Below are 15,625 nucleotides of genomic sequence, written 5' to 3'. Positions count from 1 at the left end.
GCCCTTTGCATCCCAAAACTGCAGAGGCACGGCTGGGCTCAGACCACTCCACATGCCAGGATTTCTGGGTGTCATTGACTGGTATGTGGGGGGCTCTGGGCAGGACAGCTAGCCACAGGTCCCCTGGGCTGAACTCCTAGTCCAGGGGGCCAAGATCCCCCCAAACCTGGTGGGTCTTCAGGGCCACGCCTGGTTAATCGGGCCCTGGGGGGAGGCGGGGGAGAAATCCCGCCCTTTGCATCCCAAAACTGCAGAGGCACGGCTGGGCTCAGACCACTCCACATGCCAGGATTTCTGGGTGTTTGACTGGTATGTGGGGGGCTCTGGGCAGGACAGCTAGCCACAGGTCCCCTGGGCTGAACTCCTAGTCCAGGGGGCCAAGATCCCCCCAAACCTGGTGGGTCTTCAGGGCCACGCCTGGTTAATCGGGCCCTGGGGGGAGGCGGGGGAGAAATCCCGCCCTTTGCATCCCAAAACTGCAGAGGCACGGCTGGGCTCAGACCACCCCACATGCCAGGATTTCTGGGTGTTTGACTGGTATGTGGGGGGCTCTGGGCAGGACAGCTAGCCACAGGTCCCCTGGGCTGAACTCCTAGTCCAGGGGGCCAAGATCCCCCCAAACCTGGTGGGTCTTCAGGGCCACGCCTGGTTAATCGGGCCCTGGGGGGAGGCGGGGGAGAAATCCCGCCCTTTGCATCCCAAAACTGCAGAGGCACGGCTGGGCTCAGACCACTCCACATGCCAGGATTTCTGGGTGTTTGACTGGTATGTGGGGGGCTCTGGGCAGGACAGCTAGCCACAGGTCCCCTGGGCTGAACTCCTAGTCCAGGGGGCCAAGATCCCCCCAAACCTGGTGGGTCTTCAGGGCCACGCCTGGTTAATCGGGCCCTGGGGGGAGGCGGGGGAGAAATCCCGCCCTTTGCATCCCAAAACTGCAGAGGCACGGCTGGGCTCAGACCACTCCACATGCCAGGATTTCTGGGTGTTTGACTGGTATGTGGGGGGCTCTGGGCAGGACAGCTAGCCACAGGTCCCCTGGGCTGAACTCCTAGTCCAGGGGGCCAAGATCCCCCCAAACCTGGTGGGACTTCAGGGCCACGCCTGGTTAATCGGGCCCTGGGGGGAGGCGGGGGAGAAATCCCGCCCTTTGCATCCCAAAACTGCAGAGGCACGGCTGGGCTCAGACCACTCCACATGCCAGGATTTCTGGATGTTTGACTGTATGTGGGGGGCTCTGGGCAGGACAGCTAGCCACAGGTCCCCTGGGCTGAACTCCTAGTCCAGGGGGCCAAGATCCCCCCAAACCTGGTGGGTCTTCAGGGCCACGCCTGGTTAATCGGGCCCTGGGGGGAGGCGGGGGAGAAATCCCGCCCTTTGCATCCCAAAACTGCAGAGGCACGGCTGGGCTCAGACCACTCCACATGCCAGGATTTCTGGATGTTTGACTGGTATGTGGGGGGGTCTGGGCAGGACAGCTAGCCACAGGTCCCCTGGGCTGAACTCCTAGTCCAGGGGGCCAAGATCCCCCCAAACCTGGTGGGTCTTCAGGGCCACGCCTGGTTAATCGGGCCCTGGGGGGAGGCGGGGGAGAAATCCCGCCCTTTGCATCCCAAAACTGCAGAGGCACGGCTGGGCTCAGACCACTCCACATGCCAGGATTTCTGGGTGTTTGACTGGTATGTGGGGGGCTCTGGGCAGGACAGCTAGCCACAGGTCCCCTGGGCTGAACTCCTAGTCCAGGGGGCCAAGATCCCCCCAAACCTGGTGGGTCTTCAGGGCCACGCCTGGTTAATCGGGCCCTGGGGGGAGGCGGGGGAGAAATCCCGCCCTTTGCATCCCAAAACTGCAGAGGCACGGCTGGGCTCAGACCACCCCACATGCCAGGATTTCTGGGTGTTTGACTGGTATGTGGGGGGCTCTGGGCAGGACAGCTAGCCACAGGTCCCCTGGGCTGAACTCCTAGTCCAGGGGGCCAAGATCCCCCCAAACCTGGTGGGTCTTCAGGGCCACGCCTGGTTAATCGGGCCCTGGGGGGAGGCGGGGGAGAAATCCCGCCCTTTGCATCCCAAAACTGCAGAGGCACGGCTGGGCTCAGACCACTCCACATGCCAGGATTTCTGGATGTTTGACTGGTATGTGGGGGGCTCTGGGCAGGACAGCTAGCCACAGGTCCCCTGGGCTGAACTCCTAGTCCAGGGGGCCAAGATCCCCCCAAACCTGGTGGGTCTTCAGGGCCACGCCTGGTTAATCGGGCCCTGGGGGGAGGCGGGGGAGAAATCCCGCCCTTTGCATCCCAAAACTGCAGAGGCACGGCTGGGCTCAGACCACTCCACATGCCAGGATTTCTGGATGTTTGACTGGTATGTGGGGGGCTCTGGGCAGGACAGCTAGCCACAGGTCCCCTGGGCTGAACTCCTAGTCCAGGGGGCCAAGATCCCCCCAAACCTGGTGGGTCTTCAGGGCCACGCCTGGTTAATCGGGCCCTGGGGGGAGGCGGGGGAGAAATCCCGCCCTTTGCATCCCAAAACTGCAGAGGCACGGCTGGGCTCAGACCACTCCACATGCCAGGATTTCTGGATGTTTGACTGGTATGTGGGGGGCTCTGGGCAGGACAGCTAGCCACAGGTCCCCTGGGCTGAACTCCTAGTCCAGGGGGCCAAGATCCCCCCAAACCTGGTGGGTCTTCAGGGCCACGCCTGGTTAATCGGGCCCTGGGGGGAGGCGGGGGAGAAATCCCGCCCTTTGCATCCCAAAACTGCAGAGGCACGGCTGGGCTCAGACCACTCCACATGCCAGGATTTCTGGGTGTTTGACTGGTATGTGGGGGGCTCTGGGCAGGACAGCTAGCCACAGGTCCCCTGGGCTGAACTCCTAGTCCAGGGGGCCAAGATCACCCCAAACCTGGTGGGTCTTCAGGGCCACGCCTGGTTAATCGGGCCCTGGGGGGAGGCGGGGGAGAAATCCCGCCCTTTGCATCCCAAAACTGCAGAGGCACGGCTGGGCTCAGACCACTCCACATGCCAGGATTTCTGGGTGTTTGACTGGTATGTGGGGGGCTCTGGGCAGGACAGCTAGCCACAGGTCCCCTGGGCTGAACTCCTAGTCCAGGGGGCCAAGATCCCCCCAAACCTGGTGGGTCTTCAGGGCCACGCCTGGTTAATCGGGCCCTGGGGGGAGGCGGGGGAGAAATCCCGCCCTTTGCATCCCAAAACTGCAGAGGCACGGCTGGGCTCAGACCACTCCACATGCCAGGATTTCTGGGTGTTTGACTGGTATGTGGGGGGCTCTGGGCAGGACAGCTAGCCACAGGTCCCCTGGGCTGAACTCCTAGTCCAGGGGGCCAAGATCCCCCCAAACCTGGTGGGTCTTCAGGGCCACGCCTGGTTAATCGGGCCCTGGGGGGAGGCGGGGGAGAAATCCCGCCCTTTGCATCCCAAAACTGCAGAGGCACAGCTGGGCTCAGACCACTCCACATGCCAGGATTTCTGGGTGTTTGACTGGTATGTGGGGGGCTCGGGCAGGACAGCTAGCCACAGGTCCCCTGGGCTGAACTCCTAGTCCAGGGGGCCAAGATCCCCCCAAACCTGGTGGGTCTTCAGGGCCACGCCTGGTTAATCGGGCCCTGGGGGGAGGCGGGGGAGAAATCCCGCCCTTTGCATCCCAAAACTGCAGAGGCACGGCTGGGCTCAGACCACTCCACATGCCAGGATTTCTGGGTGTTTGACTGGTATGTGGGGGGCTCTGGGCAGGACAGCTAGCCACAGGTCCCCTGGGCTGAACTCCTAGTCCAGGGGGCCAAGATCCCCCCAAACCTGGTGGGTCTTCAGGGCCACGCCTGGTTAATCGGGCCCTGGGGGGAGGCGGGGGAGAAATCCCGCCCTTTGCATCCCAAAACTGCAGAGGCACGGCTGGGCTCAGACCACTCCACATGCCAGGATTTCTGGATGTTTGACTGTATGTGGGGGGCTCTGGGCAGGACAGCTAGCCACAGGTCCCCTGGGCTGAACTCCTAGTCCAGGGGGCCAAGATCCCCCCAAACCTGGTGGGTCTTCAGGGCCACGCCTGGTTAATCGGGCCCTGGGGGGAGGCGGGGGAGAAATCCCGCCCTTTGCATCCCAAAACTGCAGAGGCACGGCTGGGCTCAGACCACTCCACATGCCAGGATTTCTGGATGTTTGACTGGTATGTGGGGGGCTCTGGGCAGGACAGCTAGCCACAGGTCCCCTGGGCTGAACTCCTAGTCCAGGGGGCCAAGATCCCCCCAAACCTGGTGGGTCTTCAGGGCCACGCCTGGTTAATCGGGCCCTGGGGGGAGGCGGGGGAGAAATCCCGCCCTTTGCATCCCAAAACTGCAGAGGCACGGCTGGGCTCAGACCACTCCACATGCCAGGATTTCTGGGTGTTTGACTGGTATGTGGGGGGCTCTGGGCAGGACAGCTAGCCACAGGTCCCCTGGGCTGAACTCCTAGTCCAGGGGGCCAAGATCCCCCCAAACCTGGTGGGTCTTCAGGGCCACGCCTGGTTAATCGGGCCCTGGGGGGAGGCGGGGGAGAAATCCCGCCCTTTGCATCCCAAAACTGCAGAGGCACGGCTGGGCTCAGACCACTCCACATGCCAGGATTTCTGGATGTTTGACTGGTATGTGGGGGGCTCTGGGCAGGACAGCTAGCCACAGGTCCCCTGGGCTGAACTCCTAGTCCAGGGGGCCAAGATCCCCCCAAACCTGGTGGGTCTTCAGGGCCACGCCTGGTTAATCGGGCCCTGGGGGGAGGCGGGGGAGAAATCCCGCCCTTTGCATCCCAAAACTGCAGAGGCACGGCTGGGCTCAGACCACTCCACATGCCAGGATTTCTGGCATCTAGCGCCCCCGCGCGTACTTCATATATTAAGTGCATTCCTACTGTTATGTTACTTTTTACGTATCCAGAATCTTTACTATGTATCGTGCCCTTTCCCACATCCCTACAAAGCTCTTTTTTATTCCTTTACTCTCTATCCCCCCCAAACATCTCTAATCTACATTACTCTTTTTAATCAGTAGTGTACAAGCGTTATCACAGACCAGAGCCGTGCATTGTGTGTAACAACCCCAAACTGTTTCAAGATACATAAAATGGACACGTATTTCTTTAGAATATTTTGGGTTTTTTTCTCTGACAGCTATAATTCTTACTAAATGTTGTTTTATATAGTGACGATTCTAACCGCTTTTCTTCTTCTCTTTTTGAGCTGTTTAACAAGGAATCTTAGAGAAAGAGCCCCCCAGATTAATGCTTATGATTGAACCATATTTGTTCTTATCACCCCCTTATGGGCCAAGAACACCACGTGGCATTGCTCCTTTTTTGCATAGGCACATTAAAATGGGAAAATACTATACATATAAATAAGATCCTATCTAATAGAGATTGGTACAGACTAATCTTATAGTGCAAAGGGACCTTACACCCTGAACATTGACATAACGACCTGGCACAGACCTCAGAAGAAAGGACATTCCCCTGAACCAGGGAAGCCATCCACAAAACATCCAGGCTGGTCTATAGCATCACCTGGAAGCAATCCTCTACCAAGGAAGACTCTACACTGCTCAGACATTGTCCTGCTCAAAAGAGACTTCCATTAACACTGAGAAGACTTAACAACAACAACGATTTGCTTACAGGACAGGGCTCCCTGCATTGCCCTTTGATTGTAAGGTGAAACCAGAGGACGCTCCACATCCTGACTTCAATGTTGGATATACAGATTCCAGGATCTTAAATACAGAAGCTTGATACCAACAACAGAGACTGTGTGAAAAATATAAGTGTGTTGGCACTACAGACAATGTCTTGGATTGGACGATCTAGCTTGCCTGGAGCCTAGAGTTGGTCTTGTGCCAGGAACCTTCAGGGGTCGGGTCTTTTTGTATTTAGGCCAAGGTTATTTCTTTCCATGTCCCTCATATTTTGGTGGGCCTATGCAAACAACAATTGCCACTCTAACACCATTTTTGCTGTGCTCCTTTGACTCTAATCCTTAAAAAGAACCCAGTTAAGATTTGAGGTCAACTTAAGCTAATATGCATGAATATGGAAATGTAAAAAAAATGCTATGCCTGTAATGTTTAAGGAGTTATGTAAGTTTTATGGCTTTAGATTGCCTTGTGTACTGTTAAGAAATATTATAGTGTGTTACAATCTTAATGTTCTTTGGATGAAATTTCAAAGTTGGGATATCAGCAAGGGGACTTCTGAGAATTATGTTATGTATTGTCCTTCCACTGTAACTTTACCTTGTCCTCTTTCTTTGCATCCTTGTTCTCATAATTACAAATAAAAAATTAAAAAAAAAAATTAAGTTTTGAAAAGCTAAGTAACTAAACTATAAAATACCCATGATGATACTATTATTGCACTTATATAATATAGATTAAATTACATTAAAGCTAGTGATTGTTCTTAAAGGTAAATAAGATTGTTAGGATCGGAGTAGAAAGACAAGACCACAACTGAAATAAAGTTTAATACTTTTTTTTATTATTGGTTTTTGGCCCAGAGGACCATATGGGACTCCAGGGGAAGGGTGTCAAAGTTTAATACTTTAATCCATCTGCCAACAAGGCCCTCCACACTATCCAGCCAGGGCCATCCCCCAAAGGAGGACCACCCAAGGTATGAGAAAGATTATATAGAGAAAGGATACAAGGAGGTTCCAGCTTTCTAATGATCCTTAAAATGATTGTCTATTATCTAGAGGTACCTTTCTATTGCTCTCTTGTTCTTTCCTGATATAAATTATAGGTACCTGGTATGACCATTTTTACAAAATGGCATCTCTTCCTGCTCAGAACCTGAGAAGAAGCCTGCCATGTGGCTTTTAAAAAATGTGTCCCTTCTTGTTCAGAATTTAGGTCCCAACAGGGTGATGTTTTTGTTTTTGTTTATTTGTTTTAACAGACTTTAAAATATCTACATTCTATAACCTAGCTGATGTGGTAGTACCAAAAAAAAAAAAAAAGGCAAATTAGAGTTATCTAAATGAAAATTGATAAGAGAACCTTCAAATACAATCATGACAGATTTTGCTATTGACAGATTTCTCAACTCTGAATAAAAGGACAATAATTAAATGGAACCATGTGTAATTGTATTTATTAATGTCAATGTAATTGTACTTATTTTATGTTAAAGAAATATAGCACTGCCTAGTAGATGATAAGATACATAGAAAATGTCCTTCTTTTCAGGTCAGCTAGAACTGGGACTTATATTTGTTTGGCTTTGTTCTTATTGTAAGACTAACTTCTAACAGCACTGTCTTCTAGCTTTGAAAAAGAAAATTAGCATTATATCAGTTTTAGTCATGTATTATTAGTATTAATTATTGAAAATAATTAATTCCAATTATTGATTGTAGAATTTCCTGTATCTCTGAGTTTGATCAGTTTTTGCTTCATGTATTTAAAATACTTGTTAAATTTGTACATATTTACCATGGTTGATGTCTTGATGAATTAAGTTCTTTGTTATTATGTAATCTCACTATGTATTTCTGGTAATATTATTTGTCTTAAAGTATATAGATTGACAGTTGTTAATATAGTTTCTTGACTTATCTTTATTGTTTTTATTATATTCTATATTTTATAGTTAAAGCACCTATAAATTTAAATTTAAAGCACCTTTCTATGTAAATACTTTAATATGAGAAAATATTCTTTTTATCACATAAAATTTATTTTAGAAATATAAGATTGTCTTTAAATATAATTAATTAATGCAATAGCACTCATTAATGAAGTAAAAGACAAGACCCCGGGTGTGGTAATAAATACAGAACATCAATATAGACAAAAAAGGAAAAGGGAGAGAGAGAAGAAAAAATGAAGCAGGCAGAGGGGAGGACAAGAGAGTAGCTAGTGGGAACATAGCGGGGAGAGCAGGAAGGAAACTGTGGGCTTTGGTGCCAGAAAATGTTCTCTGGTGAAGGATCTTGTACCTTGTGTGACTGAAACTTAATCTTGAACATCTTTGTAACTGTCTACCCAATGAGATGCAATTAAAGAAGTTTTATTTTTAAAAGAGATGTTCACAGTGGGCCAGCTACATCTCTTGAAAGAGATTAAAAACAAGATGTGAAAAATTATAGGTCCATGGGCTATGTAGCAGTAAGCTGTTAAACTTAGAAGCAGCCCTCACTCTGCTGAAACCACACCTGCTGCATCCATCACCCAGAGATACTGTTTTGCCTATGGCCCAGACTCACTGCCTCTCTACAATTCTCTTTGGAAACACCAATCTGACCAAACTTTAGGTACCACAATATTTGGTCTGATATCACCAAGGCATTTTAGAGAGAGTAAAGCATACTCCCCCATATCTTCTCTCAGGAAGCCTGGCAGCTGATTACACACATCTAAAAGTCACAGTATTAGTATTTGAGAGAGGGTGAGCAGTGTTTGGAAAAGACTAAGTGAAGAGCTATATTGATCTCATTTATGTCAGAAGGGAATACAGAAAGGTATAAATATTCAGAAGTGTTTATTTACCAAGATAAATTTATTAGTTGAGTATCATAATACATTATAAATATTATCATATTATAAATAATAAGTATTATTCTAATGTAAAGAATCATGCATCTTATAATAATTGAGATTAGAACACAGTGACAGAAGTAAAAAAAAATAAATTAAAATAAAAGAGCATTTGGATGATAAGATCAAACCAAAGCAAAGGGAAAGGAAAAAACTATGAACCAACAAAAGAATAAAACATACAGATTAATAAATAATATCATCCACAAATGATCCAGTCAAATCAATTTTCTTGCTGAAAATAACTAAAAGAGTATGAAAAAACATACTTTCTGAACAGTTGAGAGACTTAAGAAGACTGAAATAAATGTCTCCTGGAGATTAGAAAGAGATTTAATGCTCAGGGGTGGGCCATAGGTGTCTTACCAATGGCAAGATGTCAGTGGCAATGGTGTCAATGGCAAGAAAAGGCCAGATGCAGTGAAATATAAGAAATACTAGGTATAAGGTACTGAGTCCATAGTTTATGGGTGATAGAGAAGGGGAAGAGTTTTTATGTCTATTTCTACCACCCATATACTGTATAATGCTTTTGCTCTAAGATCGCTTTCTAACACTTGAGAAGTGACAGGAAAGGTTAAGTGTTTTGGTGCTTTTGTAATAGTTTGGTGGAAATGGGGTTTGATTAATAAACTCCAGTGTAAGTTCTTGTTTGAAATTTCGGAGACCTTATTTCTGGAATGATTAAAACTTCTTCTAGATAGTCATTTTGTTGAACAGAAAAATTTCCTTGAGCTTCTTTCTGCCCTCAAATGCCCTTCAAAATATAGCAGTATCTCCCTTCAATGAAGCTAGCTACTTCAAATTATGTATAAAAATTGTCATAATACATCCAGAAAATGCTATAAATCACACTGGTTACTGAAAAACTATAGAGAAATAAGAGAAGGAGGTATCTAGGGACTCCAAATTCTAGAAAAAATGGATACAGTCTGAAAATAATATTTCTGTTTGTTTCTCAAGCAAATTTATACTTGAAAAACTATTATAAGAACCATAAAAACACTAAAAAAGAGCATAATATATATAATAGAATAAATCATTAAAATCAAAGGGGTTAATGGATAAATTTAGCAAATAATTTTGAGTTCATGATGTATTGTAAATGAAAAATATAAGGAACTATTAATTTTATAATGAATTATAAACATCAATTGTTAATTAAAATATTTAATATAATTTGAAAAGCTATAATATTTTATGGGGTTATACCCATTGGTGCTCAAAAGTTATTTCTGGCCTTGTACTAAGTAGTATTATTGTTTAGGGTACCATAGATGGTGCGGGGGTTGAATCAGAGTCAGCTTCTTTGTGCTATGAAAGGCCTTATCTTATGTACTGTTTTCAACTTAATATTATTTAATACTGTTCTACAAGATGAGAAAAGAAAAAATGTATAAGCAATGTTGAAGACATTTTAATAATTATTTCCAATATCTTATTCAGTTATTAATGCAAACTTTTAAAATATAGCTATACACATTCATGTACATTCATGTATTACGTACATTTATGTACATTATGTACATTTATGTACATTCATGTATATCTGTGAGTGTATGCATATATGTGCAAAAATTACAGAGAGAAAAGCAAAAATAAGGAAATATTAAAAGTAAATAAAAATTGTAATTTTCCCTCAAAGCCATGGCAGTGACATCTTAAACTGTTTTTTTTTTCCTAATACTAAAAAAAAGAAAGACAGGAAAAAAAATACTTTCCACTTAATAGTAAGTGATGATCTGAAAAATGTACCCTTAAGGAACAACGGTGAATTATTTACAAAATTAAAACAACAAACAAGGGGCCAGAGAGATAGCACAGTGGCTTTTGCCTTGCAAGCAGCCAATCCAGGGCCTAAGGTGGTTGGTTCGAAACCCTGCACCACATATGGTCCCCCTGTGCCTGCCAGGAGCTATTTCTGAGCAGATAACCAGGAGAAACCCCTCAGTGCAGCTGGGTGTGGCCCAAAAACTAAACAACAACAACAAACAAAACAAAAACTGAGAATGTATTATCTGTAGTAGCAAAATGAATATACTTTTATCAAACAAAAGATAAACCAAAAGATTCCAAATCAATATTCTGTTTAACAGACTATTTTTAAAAAATTTTATTTGTGCAAGTAAAAACCTTAATTTACATAATTAGATTATAAATAAAGAAAGCATAAAATTTTTAAGAAACAAAAACATACTTAGATAGTAAACATATGAACATCCCATTCTCTTATGAATTGTTTAATATGAGTCTTAAAGTTAGAAATAACTAAACTTCTGACATTGGAAATATTAAATATCACTTTCACTTGTGCTCTAGAAAATGTTCCATGTTCTAAAAATCTTTTTTTTTTTTTTTTTTGGTGGGGAGGATCACATCGGGCAGTGCTCAGGGGTTACTTCTGGCTCTAGGCTCAGAAATCGCTTCTGGCAGGCTCGGGGAACCATATGGGATGCCAGGATTCAAACCACCATCCTTCAGCTTGCAAGGAAAACACCTTGCCTCCATGTTCTCTCCAGCCCAATTTTCTAAAATTCTTAAACTGCCATTGGTCCATTGAAACTTCCTGCTGGTACACACAAACTAAATTAAAGCTGAACACTTATGTGTCTGGATTACATGGTGGTAATACTGTTATAGATATTGAAATGTAAATGTGACTATTATTACTATGCATAATTATTTTAATTTTTGTCTGAGTCCATAAATATTTCTTTTATATTAATTTATCCACTATCTAAAAAGTTTGAAAGTTCTGACTTTATATCTCCTTATGCTGAACTTTCTTAGTGTAGAAGTTAAAAAGTTTAGATGAGGGGATTTTGGGTTTCCAAAATAGTTTCCATTATCCAACCTCCCACATAGCTTAACATTAGCTAAATATATATCTGATTATGAGTTGGAATGTGGGATATCCAGGACAGAAATCTTCAAGACATCTGTTATACCAATATAATTTAAAAAGGACTGAAAAGTTGAAAAATATTTAAAAATATATCATTCTATACGTATTTCCAACCTTCCAAATTAGAATATCTAAAGATAGAACCCTGAAACTTTTCTTTTAAAAAATCTTTCCAAGTAATTTCTTTCAACTTAACACTAAACTGAGAAAGTATTTGAGTTATACTTCTAGTCTGATCTCTAAAAAGTATTGTATTTGGTAGTTTTAATTAATTCAGAAAGGAACCGATTTGAGAAAGCACTAAGATTGTTATCCTAAATATATCTTATATATTAATGTATCCACTAGTATAAAAAGTTTTAAAGTCATTGCTTTATATCCTTTTATGCTGAACTTTTTTAGTGTACAACTAAACAAAAAAGACTATTATAAGGGAAAGAAAGGAGGAATCAAGGATGGCTACTCGAAGGAAGTACACACTTGATATATAATGATCAATAAATGAATAATCAGGCTGATGATGATTATGAGAAATAGAGCAAAGATAACTATAAGTAGAATTTGCAGACAATAGGCACCATATTAAAGTCTGGTTTGTTTGTTTAGAAAATACTCTTTATATTTGCATAAGTCCTTAAAAGTGGAGTGAATCAACTTACACAAAAGAAACACTAAGATCTTTCACATAATATCAAGCTATCAACAATTCTAAAATTCTGAAATCATTCTTCCCCTTTAGGCAAACTGTTTATTTGAAGATTGAGGAAATATTCTTCTATTGTTTTAATATACTCTTTTTCTCGGGCCCGGCGAGGTGGCGCTAGAGGTAAGGTGTCTGCCTTGCAAGCGCGAGCCAAGGATCAGGACCGCGGTTCGATCCCCCGGTGCCCCATATGGTCCCCCCAAGCCAGGGGCAATTTCTGAGCGCTTAGCCAGGAGTAACCCCTGAGCATCAAACGGGTGTGGCCCGAATACCAAAAAAAAAAAAAAATATATATATATATATATATATATATATATACTCTTTTTCTCTTTTTAAGCTTTTCCTATGCAAAGCACACAGTTGTCTTTGTCATCTTACTAATTAAAATGATGTATCCTTAGATTAGTTTGCAATGAATCTCTTTTTTCACATATAATTATGAGGCAATTTAATTACAGTTAATTTTTTGATCTACAAAGTTATTGTAACTCTACTCAAAATGATATATATTTTCAACCAGTATTCTTATGTCACTTCTTGTCTGCCTCTTCCTTTTCCACTGTTAATCTTTCTCCTCCAACCACTTAGTAACCTTAGACTTACAATCAAAGTTCAAGGGTTTGTTATAAGATACTGTTCATTCCCTTAGTTGGTTTCTTTAAATAAGGGTAATATCATTTTGCATTTATCCTTATCCCTCTTTAGTTATTTAACATCAACTCAGCTAATTTTATCCTTATAGTAGCAAAATATTCAAGATATTTTCTTATAGCATAGTCTTCTCTCTATATATTAGAATACCACAATTTGTTTATTAATTCATGTTTCATAAAACTTTTGAACTTTTTCACATCTTTTTTAATATATATATTTTATTTAAACACCTTGATTACATAAATGATGTGTTTAGGTTTCGTTTATGTAAAGAGCACCACCCATCACCAGTGCAATATTCCCATCACCAATGTCCCAAATCTCCCTCCTCCCCATCATACCCCCGCCTGTACTCTAGACAGGCTTTCTATTTCCATCATACATTCTCATTGTTAGGATAGTTCACAATGTAATTATCTCTCTGATTAAACTTATCCCTGTTTGTGGTGAGCTTTATGAGGTGAGCTGTAACTTCCAGCCCTCCTCTCTTTTGTGTCTGAAAATTATTATTGCAAGAATGTCTTTCATTTTTCTTAAACCCATAGATGAGTGAGACCATTCTGCATCTTTCTCTCTTTCTTCTGACTTATTTCACTCAGCATAATAGATTCTTGTCTTAAATTAGGTCTTTCAGTTTTTCTCTTAAGACTGGTTTTGAGTCTGTAAAGTTTCTGAGCTGTTTTTTGTCTGTGAAACCATGTATTCTTCCATCAAACTGGAAAATGAGTTTTGCTTGGTGCAGTATTCTAGGTGAAGCATTTATTTCATTGAATTTTGTCACTATGTCCCACCACTGCCTTCTGGCCTTGAGTGTTTCTGGTGACAGGTCTGTGGTAAATCTCAAGGATGTTCCCTTGAATGTAATTTCTCTTTCAATCTTGCTGCTTTCAGAATTCTGTCTCTATATGTGGGATTTGTCATTGTGACTAGGATGTGTCTTGAGGTGTTTTTTCTGGGATCTCTTTTAGTTGGCACTCTTTGGGCATGCAGGATTTGATCGCATGTATTCTTTAGCTCTGGTAATTTTTCTTTAATGATGTTCTTGACCGTTGTCCTGGAGATTTTCTTCCTGGGTCTCTGTGACTCCAAGGATTCTTAAATTGTTTGTGTTGAGCTTATCATAGACTTCTATTTTCATCTTTTCACATTCTTTGAGTAATTTTTGATCATTTGCTTTAAGGCTTTTTTCCAATCTCTTCTGCTGTACGGAGTTGTTATTCATCTCATCTTCCAGTGTACTAATTCTTTTTTTTTTATAATTTTTATTTTGATTATAGTGGTTTACATGTTGACAATAATATTTTAGTTAAATATTTACATAATATCAGGGGGGATTCCCATCACCAAATTGTCCTCCTTTCACCTCCGTTTTTGTCCTATCTCCCATATCCACCTCCCTCACCCCCAGGGCTGCTAGGATATGTGGTCCCCTATGTACCTATCCCACCACATAGTAGTCTTGCATCTAATTGGTCTAGGTGTCTCCCTAATTTCCCCCTCTAACCAGGAGGCAGGCCTAGCTAGTTAAGTTTGCATGGTTTGGTCTGAAGAAGAGAAAAGTAGTAAACTGGGGTGAAAGTCTAATACTCCTAGAGTGGGCAGAGTCCTTCAATAGGCTCTCATCATCGATTTGGGGGGCGATGGAGAAAAAAGAAAATGAAACATTCCATCAGTACAAAAACAAAAAAACAAACAAAAAACAAACAAACAAACAAACAAAAAAAAGTGTCCATTATCCAGTGAGGACTCCAACAATAATGGTAGCACAAAACAAAACAAAAACAAACAAACAAACAAACAAAAAACCGCTATGGTCTTGAGATAAAAAACATGGCATAGCCCTTAAAGAAAGAAAAGAAAAGAGGAGAAAAAAAAAACAACTAGGTATATCTGGGGGCACCAGCTGTTCAATAAGCACGCCCACACAGAGAGATCGACCAAAAATATTTATGTAAGTAAAAATAATAATAATAATAATAATAATAATAATAATACTAAATGAAGGTACAAAATAATATATAATAGGTAAACAAAGCTTTGTGCTTTTTTTTTTTCCTCCTGCCCTGGCACAGTAATTGTTGGGGTCATTCGAAAAGGAATTCACTTGGCCTAAGAGCTATGGGTTTCTCCGCCCTTGGAGTATATTGTCATGGGATCAACTATAGACTCTGTTCTAATTCTATCCTCAGCTACTGTTAACCTGTGGGGAAGCTCATCCATTTTTTTCTTCAATTCATCTACTGAGTTTTTAAGACCTGTTATTTGACCTGAAATTTCAGTTTGGAGTTTTCTGATTTCTATCTTCATATTCTGTTGATTCTTATTAGTATTCTCTCCTATACTTCCTTTGAGTTTTGTGAACATCTTCCATATTGCAACTCTAAACTCCTTATCTGAGAGACTGATTAGTTGGTTGGCCATGTTCCGGTCATCAGAGTTGCCATCTTCATTCTCTATGTCTGGCGCTGTTTCCCCATTGTCACACTTGTATTGTGAGTTTTTCTACGTGTTGTGGTTGTAGTCATTGGCTAAATGATGAGCTCCTCTGGCTCCTCCCTTTCTGAGCACATCAACTCACCTCGAGGGAAGGCTAGTCGTCTGCAGATGAAGCCACACACAGGATGCAATCAGGCCGAGAATGCAGCGCAGCACAGGTGACAGTCAGAGATAGGTGCTCCAGCAAAGGCTATAGGGAAGGATAGCCATCCGCAGATGAAGCCACACACAGGATAAAATCAGGCCAATAATGCAGCACAGCACAGGAGACAGTCAGAGATAGGTG

Source organism: Suncus etruscus, chromosome 3, assembly GCF_024139225.1.
Source record: "Suncus etruscus isolate mSunEtr1 chromosome 3, mSunEtr1.pri.cur, whole genome shotgun sequence".
Taxonomy (NCBI): domain Eukaryota; kingdom Metazoa; phylum Chordata; class Mammalia; order Eulipotyphla; family Soricidae; genus Suncus; species Suncus etruscus.
Note: the sequence above shows the minus strand (reverse complement) of the source record.